General features: G+C 42.4%; 1 non-coding gene across 1 annotated transcript; it reads right to left on the bottom strand.

Moving 5' to 3' along the window:
- Positions 1-11,806: 11,806 nt before the first annotated feature.
- LOC134389888 (U1 spliceosomal RNA) lies at positions 11,807-11,966 on the bottom strand. Its single transcript, XR_010024840.1, has one exon. It is a non-coding gene; the product is annotated as a U1 spliceosomal RNA (small nuclear RNA).
- Positions 11,967-17,726: the final 5,760 nt, after the last annotated feature.

Genomic DNA, 17,726 nt, shown 5'->3' with positions numbered 1-17,726 from the left:
GCTGGGGGCGCCTCAGAGGGCACGAGGCGGCATCGCCCCCGGCCCCCGCCGGGCAGGGCAAACCCTGCCCCGGGAGACCTCCGGGCTGCTTTCTGTTTGGGGGGTGACCCCCAGGAACCCCGACTTCCCTCCCTGAGGAGTGCTGGGAACAGGGCGGGGACAGGGAGGAGGGGACAAGGTGGGGAGGCCCAGGGTTCCCCGCCCACCTGCAGACCTGCCTGGACCCGGCTGAACAGGTTGACAGGCAAAGGGCGCCCGGGAGAGGTGACGTGGGTCCCCCGAGGCGGGCAGGGCAGCGGCGAGCAAAACCCCCGGCCACAGACTGGGTCCCGCCGTGGCCGCCGGGCCTTCGTTCCTCATTCTGGAGAAGGGATGGCCTCTCCTCCTCGGGTCGCCGATGCCATCCCCGGAGCTGCCACCACGCCTCCCAGCCAATTAGGAACAGGCATCACAGGGCTGCTACTAATAATTTTTTTTTAAGAGGAAATAGCTAAGGCCGGGTGGCACCTACTGTTTTAAATGCATCACTGTACTGGCCTGTTTCGTGCTCACGTCAACCTGTGCTTACTGTTATCATCCCGGTTGTACAGATGGGGAAACTGAGGCACAGAGCAATGGAGGGACTTGCCGGGGGCAGCCTGGAGGGGACGAGACAGAGCCAGGAGCCCATCTCCCAGCAGTGGGGCCGCAGAATCTGAACTCACAGCAGGCAGCTTTGGGGGGAGACCATTCCTTCATTCTGCAAACATTTATGGAGTACCTACTGTATGCTCCAGACCCTGAGGGCTCAGCAGGGGACAAACGGATACAAATCCCTGACCTCCCTGCCTGACATTCTAGTTACGGAGACGGATAATAAAATAAAAAAATTTTTAAAAATATCTGAGCCTGTCAGATGGTAATAAATTCTCAGAGAAAAACAAAGCAGAGATGTTGGGGACTTGGGTGGGTGGCTTTAAATAGGGGATCGAGGAAGGTTGCACAGACCAGGGACACGTGGGATCAGAAGTCAGACAGGTTGGGAGTAAAGAGACTTCGGGAGCTGAACTCGCTGGTCAAGGGCGTCTTCCCCCCGAGGCCACGGGGCCACCCCTCCCTGCTACCCCTCAGACCCCAGGACCCTAGAAGTAGAATGCGAGGGGGGCTGGGGAGCGGGTAAAAATATCACTGCTTCCTGACGCTCACAACTAAAGGGCAGGTTGTCTCTAATCCAGCAATGTTTGGGTACAGAACCCTCTTTGAGAGGCTCTAGAAAATTCTAGAATGTTCTAGAAAGTTCTGGATCAACCCCCTCCCCTGAGATACACATCATTTAGGGGGCCTCTGGAGCCCTCACTGGTGGCAAAATCAAGGATCCAAGAGGGTGAGTGATGTGCCCAGGGTCACACAGCCATTGGCAGCAACAGTCCCCCCACCTCCTCCACCCCTGGGCTCACTGGCAGCCGTTGACGGGTCCCACACCAGCCCAGCACGAACCTGCGGTTTTCTTTGCTGTTGATTCATAACGAATGGCAGATGGAAAGTGTGATTGGGGCCCCCATCGGGTCACTGGCGCCAGAAGGCGCTGCCCTGCCCACCCCCGTCCCACCCCCAACCGGATGGCAGTGAGGAGCCTGAGGCCAGAGGCCTGGGACGCCTCTTCCTCTGGGGCAGGTGAAGAAACGCAGAAACAGGTCGTGTTCGTGCAGAAGCTGGGAGTGCTGCGGGAAAACAGAAATCACCCGCAAACCCGGGAGGCCAGGCTGAGCCTCAGGCCCACGAGCACAGAGGGCCACCCCTCCTGGCATCTCTCTGCTGTCCATTTCTGACAGGACATAGCAGAGCCCAGCATGCCACAACCTGAACTGGGCTGTCAGACCCTCACTAATACCTTCCGTGGCTCTGCTCCCCCGATCCACCCCGGGGCTGGCCTCTGCCCACTTCTGCAGCTTCAAAACAAAGTTCCCTTCTGGTTCCCCAAACAGGCAGAGCTGCTTCCTTTCCACATGCCGGGTCCTGTCCTGCAAATTTGTCATGTGTTAGTTTAGTTCATTTGGGAATTTGGGAATACAGGGTGAGCTTACGTGTGTATATAATTTAAAAAAAAAAAAAAAAAAAACACGTAAAATATGAACATGTAACCTCATGAATTGCTGTAAAACCAGCATCGGCAGGATCCACCCAGGCCAGGACCAAAGACCTCATGAGCCCCTCAATCACCCCAATGTTCACCCCAGTGGAGCCTCCTCTGTCCCACCCAGCGGCAACTATTATTCTGACCTATGATCCTCATTTCTGTGTTTGGGGAGGCTTTTCTCATAATAAGATTAACTTCTTTTTTAAATTTACGTAGCATTGTATTCACTTTTTTCTGTGTGCAGTTTTATGGGTTTTAGCAAATGTAGAGATTTGTGTAAATTACCACTCTACACAAGATACGGAACATGGTTCCATCACCTGCCAACGCCCCTCCGGCGGGCCGGCCTTTCACAGTCACAGCCTACTTCCACTCTGAGCCCTGGCCGCCATGAGTCTGCTCTTTGTCACCACAGTTTTCATCCTTTTGAGAAGGTCATACACGTGGAATCATCCGTGATAGAGCTCTTGAGACTGGCTTCTTTCTCTAGCATTCGAGATTCCTCTCTTTTGCTTTTCTTTTTTTAGTGGGGGCAGCTGGACGGTTCGGGGATCCGAACTTGTGACCTTGGCATTACAAGGCTGCGCTCTGACCTACTGAGTCACCTGCCAGCCCTCGTCTCTTCCGTTGGGTGTATCAGAGGTTCATTCCTTTTATTACTGAGTGTTATTCCCTTGTGTGGAGGAAACACCATTTATCCGTTCATCCAGCCGAAGACATGTCGGTGGCTTCCAGCTTGGGGCAATCATGAACAAAACTGCTACACACATTCACGTACAGGTTTTGTGTGCACATTGGTTTTTATGTCTCTAGGATAAATTCCTAGAAACGGGATTGTTGGATCATATGGTAATCATGTCTAACTGCGTAAGAAACTCCAGAAAGGTTTTCCAAAGGAGCTGCACCATGTTGCTTCCCTATAAGCAATAAATGGAAAGTTCCTGTGGCTCTGATTCCTTGTCGGCACTGTTTATTGTCAGCATGCTTAATTTTTAGCCACTCTAATGTGTGCATAATGGTATATACTTACAGGTTTAATCTGCATTTCCCTGACAACTAACGTTGTTGAGTATCTTTTCATGTGTTTATCGGCCATTCACATACCTTCCTTGGTGAAGTGTCTATTCAAATATTTTGCCATTTCTTTCACTGATTTGTTTATTATTGAGTTTTGAGAATTCTTTATATATTCTAGACACAAAGACATTATTGCATTTGTGGCTCACAAATGTTTTTTCTCCCAGTCTGGGCTTTGTTTTTTTCATTCACTTAACTGCGTCCTTTGCAGAGCAAATGTTTTTAATGTTAATGATGTTTATCCATTTTTTTCTTGTATGGATTATGCTTTTGGTGTTTTACCCAAGAACTCTGCTAAATCCAAGGCTGCCAAAATGTTCTCTCATGTTTTCTTCTAAGAGTTTTATCGTTTTACATTTTGCAATTAAATCTATGACCCATTTGGAGTTAATTTTTGGATACACTGTGAGGTGGAAGTTGAGGATTTTTGTTTGCTTGATTGGTTTTGCCTATCCAGAGGTTCTGGCACTATTTGTTGAAAAGACCATCCTTTCTGAATTGAATTGCCTTTGCTCCTTTGCCAAAAACAATTTGACTGTATTCCTGAGTCTATTCTAGACTCTCTTCTGTTCTGTAGTTGTTCATGTCTGTCGTTCTTTCCAATACCACACGTCTTAATTACTGTAGCTTTATAGTATGTGTGATGGTTAATTTTAGGTGTCGCCTTGCTTGGGCTATGGAGTGCCCAGATATTTGGTCAAACATTATTCACGGTGTGTCTGTGAGTGTGTTTCTGGATGAGATTAATGTCAAATCGGTCAACTGAGTAAAGCAGTGTGTCCTCCCTAGTGCGGGTGGGCCTCATTCAATCAGCTGAAGGCCTGGATAGACTAGGGAGGCTGAGCAGGAGGAAATTTCTCCTGTCTCACCAGCCTTCAGACTCAGACTTACACCACTGGCTCTCCTGGTTATCAGGCCTTTGGGCTCGGACTGGAATGACACCATCAGCTGTTCCAGGTCTCCAGTGTTCTGATGGCAGATGTTGGAACTTGTTAGCCAGTTCATGTCTGTCTGTCTGTTTATCTATGCATCTATCTTTTTGGTTCTATTTCTCTAGAGATCCCTGACTAATACAGCATGTCTTAAAATACTTTGTTCTTTTTCAAAATTGTTTGGTTTTTCTAGTTCCTTTAACTCTCCATATAAAATTTACAATCTGGGGGCTGGCCTGTTAGCTCAGTTGGTCAGAGTGCGATGTTACAATACCAAGGTCAAGGGTTCGGATCCCGGGACCAGCCAGCCACCAAAGAAAAAAAACAACCACACAAAAAATTCAGAATCTCATTTCTGTGGTTTTCTTGTACTGTTTAGTTGGATACAGTATCCAATAGTAACTAATGGTTTTCCTTTTCTAAAGTGTCAGAAATTGAGAACAAGGCAGATCCATCTGCTCGAAAAATGGCCCTAAAGTAAATTACTTAAAGAAATAAGATCCCAAAGGTGCTTGGTGAGGAATTTTGAAGTTGTCATCAGATGTCTCTATTCAAGCGGAGATAAAAGCCCACATAAAAAAAAATTATGGACCAAGTACAATGTATTTTGAGAAGTGAAATTAAATTAAATTAAATTTTTTAAAAAGTTATGGGCTGAGAGAACAACTGTGGATTAAGCAATTAGTTCTTCTAAAAAGGGCTGTCTTGAAGATACATCTTGACTGAAGCTTTAGAGGTGACCTTGATGGCAGCGGAAAGAACCACAACTTGTGAAATTCCTTGAATAAAAATTTAGTTATTTATTTAATTTTTTAAAGATGACCAGTAAGGGGATCTTAGCCCTTGACCTGGTGTTGTCAGCAGCACGCTGTCGCAAGTGAGCTAACCGGCCATCCCTATAAAGGGATCCGAACCCGTGGCCTTGGTGTTGTCAGCACCGCACTCTCCCGAGTGAGCCACGGGCTGGCCCATAAAAATTTATTGACTTTAGTCTCTCTGCTCCACCATTTTCTGCCATGATAAAAAAAAATTATTGACTTTAAATTTAAAAAATAATAATAAAATAAAATTTAGAATCTCTTATCCATATGTACACAGAATCCTGTTGGGATTTGGATTGGGACTGCACTAAATCTATACATATATTTGGAGAGAACTGGCATCTTAACTAGACTGACTTGTCCAATCTATGACCATGGTATGTCTTTCCATCATTTGTTTGGGTTTTCTTTGATTCCTTTCATCAAGGATTTATACTTTTCATAATACAGACCCTTTACATATTTTATTAGGTTTATAACTTTTATTTCTTGGAGGTATTGTAAATGGTACTGTTTTTCAACTTTGGTTTCCAATTGTTTACTGAAATACAATTGATTCTTATATGTGGATTGTGTATCTTGCAACCTTGCTAAACTCACTTATTACCTCCAGGATTTTTTTTTTTTTTTTTTTTTTTTTTGCTAGATTCCTACGGATTTTCTCTGTAGACAATTATGTCATCCGTGAATAGAAACATTTTCTTTATTCCTGTTCAGTCTGGTTGACATTTACTTGTTTTTCTTGCTTCACTGCATTTATTAGGAGTTCCAGTATAATATTGAATAGAAATGATAAGAATAATCATTTCTACCTAGCTCCTGATCTTTAAGGGAGAACATTCAATGTATCACCATTAAGTATGATGTCAGCTAAAGTTTTTTTTTTGTTTGTTTGGAGGGGGGTAAGTCCAAGGAAGATCCCCCAAAAAAGGCAAAGCAAAGCAAACCACACCACTTGCAAAAGCTGCCCACTGCATTACAGAAGCGATAAGCAAACACCACACATGAGCCTGTCTTCTTTTTTTAAATTTATTTTATTTTATTTTATTTTGTTGATATACAATGTGGTTGATTATTGTGGCCCATTACCAAAACCTCTCTCTCTCCTCCCTCTCCCCCCTCCCTCCCAACAATGTCCTTTTGCTTGTTGTATCAACTTGAAGGAATTGCAATTATTGTGTCTTCTCCCCCGCCGTTTGTGTGTGTGTGTGTGTGTGTGTGTGTGTGTGTGTGTGTATTTATTTATTTATTTTTAGCTCCCACCAATAAGTGAGAACATGTGGTATTTCTCTTTCTGTGCCTGACTTGTTTCACTTAATATAATTCTCTCTAAGTCCCTCCATGTTGTTGCAAATGGCAGTATTTCATTCTTTTTTATAGCTGAGTAGTATTCCATTGTGTAGATATACCACATTTTCCGTATCCACTCATCCGATGATGGACATTTGGGCTGGTTCCAACTCTTGGCTATTGTAAAGAGTGCTGCGATGAACACTGGGGAACAGGTATACCTTCGACTTGATGATTTCCATTCCTCTGGGTATATTCCCAGCAGTGGGATAGCTGGGTCATATGGCAGATCTATCTGCAATTGTTTGAGGAACCTCCATACCATTTTCCATAGAGGCTGCACCATTTTGCCGTCCCACCAACAATGTATGAGAGTTCCTTTTTCTCCGCAACCTCGCCAGCATTTATCGTTCAGAATCTTTTGGATATTAACCATCCTAACTGGGGAGAGATGGTATCTCAGTGTAGTTTTGATTTGCATTTCCCAGATGCTGAGTGATGTTGAGCATTTTTTCATGTGTCTGTTGGCCATTCGTATATCTTTCTTTGAGAAATGCCTATTTAGCTCTTTTGCCCATTTTCTAATTGGGTTGCTCGTTTTTTTCTTGTGAAGTTGTTTGAGTTCCTTGTATATTCTGGATATTAATCCTTTGTCAGATGTACATTTTGCAAATATTCTCCCACTCTGTTGGTTGTCTTTTAACTCTGTTAATTGTTTCTTTTGCTGTGCAGAAGCTCTTTAGTTTGATATAATCCCATTTGTTTATTTTTCCTTTGGTTGCCTGTGCTTTTGGGGTTGTATTCGTGAAGTCTGTGTCCAGTCCTACTTCCTGAAGTGTTTCTCCTATGTTTTCTTGAAGAAGTTTTATTCTTTCAGGGTGTATATTTAATTCTTTAATCCATTTTGAGTTGACTTTACTGTATGGTGAAAGGTATGGGTCTAGTTTCATTCTCCTGCATATGGATATCCAGTTCTCCCAGCACCATTTGCTGAAGAGGCAGTCTCTTCCCCAGTGTATAGGCTTGATGCCTTTGTCAAAGATCAGATGGCTGTAGGTGTGTGGGTTGATTTCTGGATTCTCTATTCTATTCCATTGATCAGTGTGTCTGTTTTTATGCCAGTACCATACTGTTTTGGTTATTATAGCTTTGTAGTATAGTTTAAAGTCAGGTAGTGTTATGCCTCCAGCTTTATTTATTTTGCTCAGCATTGCTTTGGCTATGCGTGGTCTTTTGTTATTCCATATAAATGTCTGGATAGTTCTTTCCATTTCTGAGAAAAATGTCATTGGAATTTTGATGGGGAGTGCATTGAATTTGTATATCACTTTGGGTAGTATGGACATTTTCACTATGTCAATTCTTCCAATCCAAGAGCATGGGATATCTTTCCATCTTCTTGTATCCTATCTAATTTCTCTCAGCAGTGGTTTGTAGTTCTCATTATAGAGATTTTTCACCTCCTTGGTTAACTCAATTCCTAAGTATTTTATTTTTTTGGTGGCTATTATAAATGGGCAGGCTTTCTTGATATCCCTTTCTGCATGTTCACTATTGGAAAATAGAAATGCTACTGATTTTTGTGTGTTGATTTTGTATCCTGCTACTGTGCTGAAATCATTTATCACCTCCAAGAGTTTTTTTGTAGAGGCTTTAGGCTGTTTGATATATAGGATCATGTCATCTGCAAACAGGGACAGTTTGACTTCATCTTTTCCAATCTGGATGCCCTTTATTTCCTTCTCTTCTCTGATTGCTCTGGCTAGTACTTCCAACACTATGTTGAATAGGTCTGGTGAGAGTGGGCATCCTTGTCTAGTTCCTGTTCTTAAAGGAAAAGCTTTCAGCTTTTCCCCATTCAGGATGATATTGGCAGTGGGTTTGTCATATATGGCTTTAATTATGTTGAGATACTTTCCCTCTATACCTAACTTATAGAGGGTCTTTGTCATGAATGAGTGTTGAATTTTATCAAATGCTTTTTCAGCATCTATAGAGATGACCATATGGTCCTTGTGTTTGATTTTATTAATATGGTGCATCACATTTATTGATTGGCATATGTTGAACCAACCTTGCATCCCTGGGATGAATCCCACTTGATCGTGGTGAATAATTTTACGTATGTGTTGCTGTATTCTGTTTGCTAGTATTTTAGTGAGGATTTTTGCATCTATATTCATCAAGGATATCGGCCTGTAGTTTTCTTTTTTGGTTATATCTTTACCTGGTTTTGGTATCAGGATGATGTTTGCTTCATAGAATGAGTTTGGGAGATTTGCGTCTGTTTCAATCTTTTGGAATAGTTTGTAAGGAATCGGTGTCAATTCCTCTTTGAATGTTTGGTAAAATTCTTCTGTGAATCCATCTGGTCCTGGGCTTTTCTTTGTTGGGAGCCTTCTGATAACAGCTTCAATCTCCTTTATTGTTATTGGTCTGTTCAGATTTTCTGCGTCTTCATGTCTCAGTTTTGGTAGCTTGTGTGTGTTCAGAAATTTATCCATTTCCTCCAGATTTTCAAATTTGTTGGCATATAGTTGTTTATAGTAGTCTCGAATGATTCCTTGTATTTCAGATGTATCACTTTTTCATTTCTAATTTTTGTTATTTGGATCTTCTCTCTTCTTTTTTTAGTTAGCCGTGCTAATGGTTTGTCAATTTTATTTATCTTTTCAAAAAAACAACTTTTTGATTCATTGATCTTTTGTATTGTTTTTTAGGTTTCAATTTCATTAAGTTCTGCTCTGATCTTAATGACTTCTTTCCGTCTGCTAACTTTAGGTTTGGATTGTTCTTGTTTTTCTAGTTCTTTAAGGTGAAGTGTTAGGTTGTTCACTTGCCATCTTTCCATTCTTCTGAAGTAAGCATTTAATGCTATAAATTTCCCCCTCAGTACTCCTTTTGCAGTATCCCATAGGTTTTGGTATGATGTATCATTGTTTTCATTATTTTCAATAAATTTTTTGATTTGCTGTTTGATTTCTTCTTTGACTCATATGTCATTAAGTAGAATGCTGTTTAATTTCCATGTGTTTGTATAGTTTCCAGAATTTCTTTGGTTATTGATTTCTAATTTTAATCCATTGTGGTCTGAGAAAATACATGGGATAATTCCAATTTTTTTGAATTTGGTGAGACTTGATTTGTGACCTAACATGTGATTTATCCTGGAGAATGATCCATGTGCTGGTGAGAAGAATGAATATTCTGAGGTTGTTGGATGGAATGTTCTGTAGATATCTGCCAAGTCCAATTGGTCTAGAGTATTGTTTAGATCTTGTGTTTCTCTGCTGATTCTTTGCCTAGATGATCTGTCCAATATTGACAGTGGGGTGTTCAAGTCCCCTGCTATTATGGTATTTGTGTCTATTTCCTTCTTTAGGTCTAATAGAGTTTGTTTTATAAATCTGGCTGCTCCAACATTGGGTGCGTACATATTTATGATTGTTATGTCTTCTTGGTGGATCAGTCCTTTTATCATTAAGTAGTGTCCCTCATTGTCTCTTTTTATGGTTTTTAGTTTAAAGTCTATTTTATCAGATATAAGAATAGCTACTCCAGCTCGTTTTTCTTTTCTGTTTGCATGGTAAATCTTTTTTCCATCCTTTTACTCTTAGTCTATGTGAGTCTTTATGGGTGAGGTGGGTCTCTTGAAGGCAGCATATAGTTGGGTCCTCCTTTTTTAATCCAATCAGCCAGTCTGTGTCTTTTGATTGGGGAATTTAAGCCTTTTACATTAGGAGTTGTTATTGAAAATTGTTGATTTATTCCTAGCATTTTATTGATTATTGTTTGGTTGTCTTAGGTGTCTTTTGTTCCTTTCTTTCTGATTTACTGTTTGTTTTCTGTATTTGTTGGTTCCTTGGGTTGTAGGTAGCCTTTTTGTTTGTTTGTTTTCTCTTCATGAATGCCATTTTTATTATACTAGTGGGTTTTGATTTTTCTTGGGTTTTTATGGCAGTGGTATTTATTTTTCAGGAACCAAACCCAGTACTCCCTTGAGAATTTCTTGTAAGGGTGGTCGTGTGGTACTGAACTCCTGCAGTTTCTGTTTGTCTGAGAAATATACTATTTGCCCTTCATTTTGGAAGGATAGCCTTGCAGGGTAGAGTATTCTTGGCTGGCAATCTCTGTCTGTTAGTATTTTGAAAATATCATCCCATTCCTTTCTGGCTTTTAGGGTTTGTGATGAAATGTCTGATGTTAGTCTGATTGGGGCTCCCTTATAGGTGATTTGACGCTTCTCTCTTGCAGCTTTTAAGATTCTCTCTTTGTCTTTGAGTTTTGCCAATTTGACTATAACATGTCTTGGAGAAGACCTTTTTGGGTTGAATACATTTGGGGATTTTTGAGCTTCCTGGATCTGAAGATCTGTGATTTTTCCTATACCTGGGAAGTTTTCTGCCACTATTTTGTTGAATATGTTTTCAATGCAATCTCCTTTTTCCTCCCCTTCTGGAATACCCACGACTCAGATATTTGGGCGCTTAAGGTTGTCTGATATCTCTCTCAGATTTTCTTCAATGCCTTTGATTCTTTTTTCTTTCTTTTTCTTTTTCTTTTTTTTTTTTTTTTTTTTTGTCTGCCTGTGTTATTTCAAACAGCCCATCTTCAAGTTCAGATGTTCTCTCTTCAACTTCTGCAAGCCTGCTGGTTAAACTCTCTGTTGTGTTTTTTTATTTCACTGAATAACTTCTTCAGTTCGGCAAGTTCTGCTCCATTTTTTTTCAGAGCATTGATTTCCTTGTACATTTCTTCTTTCAGGTCCTGTATACTTTTCCTTGTTTCATCATGATGTCTAGCTGAGTTTTCTTGTATCTCAATCAGTTTCCTTAGAATTATCACTCGAAATTACTTGTCAGACATTTCAAGGGCTTCTTGTTCTATAGGATCTAAAGCTTGAGAGTTATTACCCTTTGGTGGTGTACTTTCTTGATTTTTTGCATTTCTGGTATCTTTTCTTTGATGTTTATTTATTGTGGCAGAAGGTTTCACAGTCCACAGGTTTGACACTATTGTCTGACTAAGATGTTGCTGGGGTTTCCAATTTGGCATGGCTACCTCAGTGACTGCTCAGTTGGCCACTAGTGCCTTGTGTGTGTGGTTGCCTTGGGTCTTGGGCCTCTCCGGGGAGCCACCTCTCTGGTCAGCTTGGACTCGGCTGGGCTGCTGGGTCACAAGGTGGTACCGCAGGGTGCACTTAACACTCTTCATCCAACTCAATCTTCACAGCAACGTCATGAGGGAGGTTAGTTTCTGAGGCTGGGAAGTCATTTTAATTCCTTGTTCGGGAAAAGGATGAAACATGTATCTGCTTTCAGGACTGTAGCTTGTAAAATTCTAGTCTGAAGCCCACTTGGATAGAACCACAGTGTTCTAATCCCTTCGAGGGCAAGCTGGAGGCCACCGCCCAGGTACAGGCGCCAGGGGCGAGGTGCAGGTGCTGGGGGTGAGCTACCGGGTGAGCAGGCCGCGTCCCCGGGCTGGGCTGGGGGCCCGGCCAGGAGTGCGGGTGGGCCTTGGTGCTGCGGGGCTGGGAGAGCCTGTCTTCTTGAAACCACAAACAAACAGGGGAGAGCATGAACATGGTCCCCCACGACCACAAATTATGCAGTCGAGTTTCTCACGTTTGGGGAAATCACAGAGATCAACACATCCAGAGTGCAATGGCTAAGCCTCGCCCGGGGAGAACCACTCATGAACATGGTATCTCCCCTGCCAGGTAAATATATGTAATTTTTTATAAGTGTCCTTTATCAGATTGAGGAATTCCTTTCTATTCCTCATTTGCTGATAATTTTTAATCATGAATGGATGTCGAATAGTGTCAAGTGCATTTTCTTCATCTATTGATGTGATCATGTGGTTTTTCTTCTTTCATCTGTTAACACAATGAGTGATATTGATTGGTTTTCTAATGCTGAACCTGCCTTGTGTTCCTGGGATAAACCCCACCTGTGACGTATTTTTCTTTTTATATATTGCTGGATTTGATTTGCTAATATTTTGTCAAAGATTTTTGTGTCTATGCTCATGAGAGATACTGATCTGTAGTTTTCTTGTACTGTCTTTATCTAACTTTATTATAAAGATAATTCTGGCCTCATAAAATAAGTTGAGAAGTATTCTGCCCTCTTCTGTCTTCTGGAACCAACGGTAAAAAATGTGATGTTATTTCTTCCTTAAGTGTTTGGTAGAATTCACCACTGAAGCCATCTTGACCTGAAGTTTTGTTCTTTGTAAATCTTCAACTTCAAATTCTACTTTAATAAGCATAGGACAATTCAAGATATCCATTTCTTCTTGAGTGAGTTTTAGTAGCTGTGTCTTTCAAAAAATTGGTCCAGTTCCTCCAAGTTGTCAAAATCATGTGCATGCAGTTCTTTGTAGTATTTCTTCATTCTCCTTTTAATTTCTGTTGGGTAAATCGTGATATTCCTTCCTTTGTGCCTGTTGTTGGTAACTTGTCTTCTCTTTTCTACTTGGTGAATCTGGCTAGAGTTTTATAAATTTTATTGATTTTTTTTTTCAAATTACCAGCCTTTGATTTCACTGATTTTTCATTTTTTTTAAAAATTGTATTGATTTCTGCTCTTATCCCTATTACCTGCTTGCTTTGGGTTTAGTTGTCTCTTTTCTTTCTGATTTCTTGGGGTGGAAGCTTAAACATGTTAGAGGTCTTCTTCTTTTCTAATATAAGCATTTAATGCTATAAATTTCCTTCCAAGTACTGCTTTAGCTTCATCCCACAAATTTTAATAAGTTGTATTTTTATTTCCATTCAGTTTAAAGTATTTTTTAATTTCCCTTGAGACTTCCTCTTTAACCCATAGATTACATAGGTTGCCTGATTCTCAGATATTGGGAGACTTTCCACATAATCATTCTGTTATTGATCTCTAGTTTAATTCTGTTATGGTCAAAGAACATGCTTTGAATAATTTCAGCTCTTTTAAATTTGATAAGATTTGCTTTGTGACATAGAATATCACCTATCATAGTGAATATCTCATGTGCTCATGAAAAGAATATATATTCTGCTGCTGTGGAATGTTCCATAAATGTCAAACATATCAGTGTGGCTGGTGGTGGTGTTCAGATCTATCTTGCTGATTTTTTTCTCTGCTTCTATTGATTACTGAGAGAGACCTGGTGAAGTCTTGAAGGATAATTGCAGATTTGTTTATTTCTTCTTTCAGTTCTATCTGCTTTTATGTATACGCATTTAGCACTGTTCTGTCCTCTTGGTAAATCAATCCTCTTATCATTATATAGTGTCCCTTCTTTACTTCCTTGGTTTTCTCTATAGATTTACAACAGAATTAAGAAATCCTAAAAATCATGTTCAATTGTTACCATTTTTGAACTTTACTTTTTTGTTGTTGTTTTTTGGTGGCTGGCCAGTACAGGGATCTGAACCCTTGAGCTTGGTGTCATCAGCACCACACTCTCCCAAGTGAACTAAATGCCATTTTTTAACTTTATCTAAATGGAATTGCATAATATGAATCCTGGTGTGTCTGGTTCCTGTGGAATATACTATAAAGCATATGTACTTCACAGGGCCTGGTTTTCCAAAGCCTTGCAGTTTCAAATATTGACCTTGCAAGGACAGGAAATTTTCCTCAAGCTATAAGTCTCTGTTGCAAGATAAAGATTTGTGGCACAGCAGGTTGCTGGCTCAAAGACAGACAGGTTACTGATTGTCATGTAAAGATACTGAGAAATTGCTATAGGAAAGAATGTTTGCTAAGATCAAGTTTTTGTTGATAGGACCACTTAATTGCCTTACTGGAATGTCATCTGGCCTTGTTTCACTGAAAGTTACCAGCCTATACTGTTAAACTATAACCCTACCTATGTCTCGTCCTATAACTTCCTGGTCTGGAAAATAAATGCAGGAAGAGAAGCCCAATTCGGCATTAATTTCCCGAATGGAAGGGTTGGCTCTCGATTGAGCATTCCCAGGGAGATTAACCACTTTGGGGCCTCTCACTGCTCAATAGAGATGGGCTTTGAGTAATCCTTTCACCTCCATCACCCAGGGGAAGTGGGGTGACAAATCCATGGGGGGCAAAGCAACGCAAAGCAACGGGTTCCTATCACTCCACATTACATTTATGTAATAAAGTCATATTGTTGCATATTGTCATTAATTCTAATTGCCATAGACTGTCCCATTGGGTCAGTATACCACAACCAATTCATCCATTCTACTGTTGATGGACATTTGGTTAAATTTCAGTTTGAGGCTGTAATGAACAGGGCAGCTATGAATATTTGGTAAATACCTTTTTGTAACTATATGGATGGCTTTATGTGGGTAAATACTCAGTTGTGGGATTGCTGGGTTAGAAGGTATTTCTTACATATTAAATGCCTTTAGCGAAAGTGCATGCACCAATTTAGACTCCCGCTAGCTCTAATGAGTTTTTATAAAACTAAATTTATTCTATCAAAATGACTGTCCTGGGACTGGCTGGTTCTCAGTGGTTAGAGAGTGGTGCTGATAACACCAAGGTCCAGAGTTCGATCCCTGTCCTGGCCACCTGCCAAAAATAAATAAATAATAAACAAACAAACAAACAAATAACCTCCTTTATTCAGAAACGATGCTGTTAGAAAGGGACAGATGCCTTAACCCAAAGGAACGAAAGGAAGATGGGGCATTTTGGGCACCGTGGCCAATGGCAAAAGAGGTGTTGCTGGGTGGAGGGCATAGGCTACCCGCCAGGTAGAAGTGTCCCATGAGAGGGCACCATAAACACCCACACCTGCTCCCCCTGATTTCCTGTTAGGGCAGGGTTTCTAGCTGCTCTGGTGCTGGAACCCCAGTTGAGCTGGGGGCTCTTAAGACAGAGGAATAGGATATTTACCTGGTTTGAAAGTACCTCCCCCAAAATACTTATAGCCATAAAGGGAAAAGAGGTACTTTACAGAGGAATAGCAGGGCAGTTACCACTTTCATTGGGTGACCGAAGTGACTGTCATCAATAATGGGACAAAGACTGTGAGCAGGGCGCCATGCAATGTTTATGACCACAGATGCACAACCTGGATTCGATCCCATAATTCCAAACTGACAGACATTCTCTGAAAGGATTGGTTTATACTCTTCATAAGAATCAAGGTCATGAAAGTCAAGGATGAGCTGAGGGACTGCAGTGGGCTGAAGAGGCAGCAGGAAACCTGGGGCCTCTCCTGGCGCTGTTTCCTGGGGCGTTACCTATGAACCCGGGGGACTGTGCTGGAGTGGGTCCCCCTTCCTGGCCGGCACCCCTCACCTGCAGCTGCTAGGAGCACTGGCTGCTGAGGGTCCACAGCTCCATCCCTCCCTGGAGGCCACCTTTGGCCACACCAAGGTCACACCCCTCTCAGGGGTGGCCCAAGGCCAGGGCTCGGGTGCAAAGGCCTACCCCCTCCTCCTTTTCTAAACTGATGAATCATTTATTTGGATGAGAAAAAAGTCTCCATCCGGCAATGCCACATCTTAGTATAGACCCCAAAGAACTGAAAACAGGGACTCAAACAGAAATTGTACACCGAGGCACACAGCAGCGTTATCCACAATAACAAAAATGTGCAGCCCGTGTGTCTGGATAAACACAACGTGGTCCCGTTGGCCCTCTGTGTCCGTGGGTTCTGCATCTGTGGATTGAACCAACTGCGGATCAAAAACACTTTTTAAAAAATGCATCTGAGGGCCGGCCCGTGGCTCACCTGGGAGAGCGTGGTGCTGACAACACCAAGTCAACGGTTCAGATCCCCTTACCAGTCATCTTCTAATAAAAATAAATAAAAATAAATTTAAAATGCGTCTGTACTGAATACGCACAGGCTTTGTTGTCATTATTCTCTAAACAATATGGTATAAAAGTATTTACATTGTGTTGGGCATTACAAGTAATCTAGAGATGCTTTAAAATTTCAGGAGGATTGCACAGGTCATATGCAAACACTACATCATCTTATATCAGGGACTTGAGCATCTGCAGATTTTGGTATCTGTGGGGGTCTTGGAAATAATGCCCCACAGATACCCATGGAAGACTGTATATCCACACCACGGAATATTATTCAGCCTTGAAAAGAAAGGAAATTCTCTCACACGCTACAACATGGATGAACCTTGAGAACACCGTACTCAGTGACATAAGCTAGTCACACAGGGACACACACTGTGTGATCCACTCAGAGGAGGTCCCTAGAGTCGTCAGATCCACAGAGACAGAAAGTAGAACGGGGGGTGCCAGGGGCTGGGGAGGGGGACGGGGAGTGAGTGTTTAACGGGGACAGAGTTTCAGTTTGGGAAGATGAGAAAATTCTGGAGATGATGATGCTGATGGCTGCTGCACAGCCACGTGAATGTGCCGAATGCCACTTGATGGAGTTTGGATGTGTCGTCTCCTCCAAAGCGCATGTGGAAATCTCATCTCCAATGTGGCAGTGTGGAAAGTGATTGAGTCATGAGGGCGGATCCCTCATGAATGGATTCATGCTCTCCCTGGGGGAGGGGGATTAATGCGTGAGTTCTCGCTCTATGAGTTCTCGCGAGAGCTGATTGTTTAAAGGACCCTGGCACCTCCCCTCTCTCTCTTGCTTCCTCTCGCCACGTGATCTGCTTGTGCTCGTCAGCTGCTGCCACTTTCCGCCATGAGTAGAAGCAGCCTGAGGCCCATGCCAGATGCAGCTGTCCCAGACTCGTAAGCCAAATAAACCTCTTTTCCTTATGAATTACCCAGTCTCAGGTATTCTGTTATAGTGACACAAAACGGACTAAAACACCACTGAACTGTGCACTTAAAAATAGTTAAGATGGTGAATTTTATATTATACGTATTACCATTAAAAAAAAAAAAAAAGGTTCTCTACACTGTTTCCTTTCATACATTAAGCCAAACATTTCATGTTTATCAGTTTTTCTCTTTTGCCATAGAATTCATCTCAGTCTGGCCCCATGAGCTGCTTCTCATTGGGGGTGCATGATTTGGTAACACGCACGCACCCCTTACAGCCAGGAGAGCGCACTTGGATTGGGGACAGTCACTCAGTATTGTGGTTACCATACTGACACATGATGAAAGCCCTCTTGTTCCTCCCACCTTGTCCTTTCCAATCAGCTATGGAGAGTCACCCCAGGCCCCAGGGTAGCCACCTCACCTGCCCAGTCCTCTCCTATAGAGAGACCCCTCAAAAGCTGCCCCCCACAGTGCCCTGTCTCCTGGCCTGTTTCTGGGGAGCCCAGAGCAGCTCAGTTCTTCCTGACACACCCAAGAAGTCAGGCTCCTGCTTGGTGGTGTCCCCAGGTACCATGCACACCCATCTTGGCTTGGGGGTCTCAGGCCTGACTTCCCACCCACACCAGGAATCCCTACAGCCAGTCTCCTGCCGCCTTGTGTCCCTAGCAAGCAGCCAGCCAGGCCCAAAGCCATCAGAGGGCACCTGTGAGCACCTGAGTCAGACCTTGTCCCTCCTCTGCCCACAGCCCTC

The sequence above is a fragment of the Cynocephalus volans genome, chromosome 10 (assembly GCF_027409185.1).
Source record: "Cynocephalus volans isolate mCynVol1 chromosome 10, mCynVol1.pri, whole genome shotgun sequence".
Lineage (NCBI taxonomy): Eukaryota > Metazoa > Chordata > Mammalia > Dermoptera > Cynocephalidae > Cynocephalus > Cynocephalus volans.
This window is presented reverse-complemented; position numbering and strand designations above follow the sequence as displayed.